This window comes from Carlito syrichta, unplaced genomic scaffold (assembly GCF_000164805.1).
Source record: "Carlito syrichta isolate Samal-C Ts95f unplaced genomic scaffold, Tarsius_syrichta-2.0.1 Scaffold307152, whole genome shotgun sequence".
Taxonomy (NCBI): Eukaryota; Metazoa; Chordata; class Mammalia; order Primates; family Tarsiidae; genus Carlito; species Carlito syrichta.
The window spans coordinates 104,223-106,607 of record NW_007251248.1 but is presented as its reverse complement, the minus strand read 5'-3'; the positions used below and the strand labels follow the sequence as shown (position 1 = coordinate 106,607).

General features: G+C 57.7%; 1 protein-coding gene across 1 annotated transcript in view; it reads left to right on the top strand.

The window, feature by feature from the left end:
* The window catches only part of RAB11B (RAB11B, member RAS oncogene family), a 12,747-nt gene that overhangs the window by 778 nt on the left and 9,584 nt on the right, over window positions 1-2,385 (top strand). The gene's annotated exons all lie outside the window — the stretch shown is intronic.

Sequence of the window (2,385 nt, the reverse complement as noted above, 5' to 3'; positions counted from 1 at the left end):
GGGGCTGGTGTGAAAACGCGTTCGGGATGGGGCGAGGCCGGGACGTGGTGGGCGTGTCCAACAAGTTGGTTGGGCCTAGGCGTTTGGGGGCGGGGCTCCCACGAGGCTAGACCTGATTGGGGGCGGTGCGTCTGGGGGCGGATCCCGGGGGAAGAGGGGCGGGCAGTGGGGGCTGGACCCGAGTGCGAGCCCGAGAATGAGATATGTAGTGCAGGGAGCCCTGAACTGGGGTGCAGACCCAGACGCAACAACCCTGACCCGGTACCTGTACTTGTCTGAGCACTTTACACGCATGAACTTATTTAAATCCTCACTGCAACCCTGCGAGGGCGATATTACCCGGGCTCTCTTGTTTTTTGTTTTTGTTTCCGAGTTAGAGTCTCACTCTGTCACCCAGGCCACCGCAGCCTCGACTTGCTGGGCTCAGGCGATCCTTCCGCCTCAGCCTTCCAAGTATCTGGAACCACAGGCATGTGCCACCATGCCCGGGTGATTTTTTTTAAATTTATTGTAGAGGTGAGGTCTCGTCATGTTGCTCAGGCTGGTCTCGAACCCCTGAGCTCAGGTAATCCCCTCGCCTCTGCCTCCCAAAGTGCCGGGATTATAGGCGTGAGTCACCGCACCCGGCTGGGTCTCTCTTGTTTACAGACTGGGAAACTGAGGCCCAGAGAGACAAGGACACACAGTTCGTAAGTGTCCTTGACACTTCTGGATGGAACCCAGGCCAGCTGTGGAGACACTTAGGGAGCCCATCTTGTGGGGGCTTGCAGCCACATGGCAGTGATGCTCCAGGTCCCCGCCAAAACCTGCTGGAGGATCTAGGAGCATCCAGTAAGCCCTAGGCAGATCAGGCAGCCATTGCAGGGTGAGTGCCAGCAGGAGTGGTCTCTTCATGTTGCTGGAGTTCTTTATTTCTCACCTGGGCTGGTTTAGGGGTCACTGGCTTCACCAGCACCTTCTGTGCCATGCTTGGCTTTGGCCAGGTCCTCCATCCATACTGGGCTCCCTGGGCTCCCAAGAGGCAGCCCTTGAAAGCTAACCCCCAGGCCCATGCAGGACACCTTTGCCCCATGATGCTCTGGGAGGGTCTCCCTCCTATGACAGCTGTTGGCATCTTCACCTCATTGGGAGAGCCCAGCATCCTTGGGAGTGTGTTCAGTGGTCCGTGTATTGGCCGTTGAGGCTATGGTGTCATCTAGCATCTTGGCATGTGGAGAATGAGGTGGACGTCTCTCTACCTGGAATATCTGGGTAGTGAAAGGCTTCCAGGCACAGGGAGAGGGAGTGCCAGTGCAAAGGTCTAGAGCCGCCCATAGCGCCGTGGGCTCTGGCAGCTGGAGGCAGGTTGATAATGTCCCTGGCAGGTGAGGCCGTGGGCTCGGCAGGTGTCAGGCCCGAGGTCTCTCTCTGAAGGCCCGGGGGAGCTTTGGAAGGGTTTTGGACACCAGAGATCTGAAGGGCCTCTGGAGGTGGGACCAGACTCACATCCTGCTACCACAGGTGCCATCTCCATTCAGCCCGCCTGGGAGCTGCTCCCAGGGCCCTGGTGGGCGCCACCCAGATGTGGCACTGCTGGGGTAGGGGGCATTTCTCCCCGGCTGCCCCTCCAGGTTTCCGTGGTCACTCCCTGCTCGTTCTTTTTGACCTTTTGCTGGTATAAATAGCCCAGTCCCCAGTGTTTGCCAGCATCATTTTACCCTTTGGGCTATTTCCTTGAAGCGTGTTCCCAGAAGCACAGTTACTGGGTCAGGGGCGATAGAGAGGCGGCACCGTTCCCAGGACTTGTCTCCAGAGGCTGCTTCCTGGAAACCCTGGTCCAGCTTCTGCAGCAACTGGCACAGGAGGGGGGAGCTGCCTGCCCCGCTGCCTCCCCCACTGACCTCCTTTTCCTGCAGTGAGCAGGTGCCCCCCGACCTTCCCCAGCCAGTTGCTAGCAAGTGTCTAACCCACAAAGTCAGCGTTTTCCAAACTGACCATCTGGATGTGTCACCTTCACCACTTGTGCTGTGTCAGAAGACCCCTCTATTCTCTTCCAATATTTGTCTTTCAGTCCACTCAGGTTTTCGCTTTGTTAGCTAGGAAAAGGAAGCTGCCCATGGCACTGGCAAATTAGAAAGAAAGGAAGAGGCCCGGGCGTGATGGCTCATGCCTATAATCACCTGGCTTTGGGAGGCCGAGGCTGGAGGATGGCCTGAGGCCAGGTGTTCAAGACCAGCCTGGGCAGCATAGTGAGACCCTGTCTCTACAGCAACCCCCTCGGATTCCCTCCCACTGTGGGAGCTTTTCTTTTCTTTTTTTTTTTTGAGTTGGAGTCTCACTTTGTCACCCAGCCTGGAGTGCAGTGACCGCTCCCGGCCACTGCAGCCTCGACCTGCTGGGCTCTGG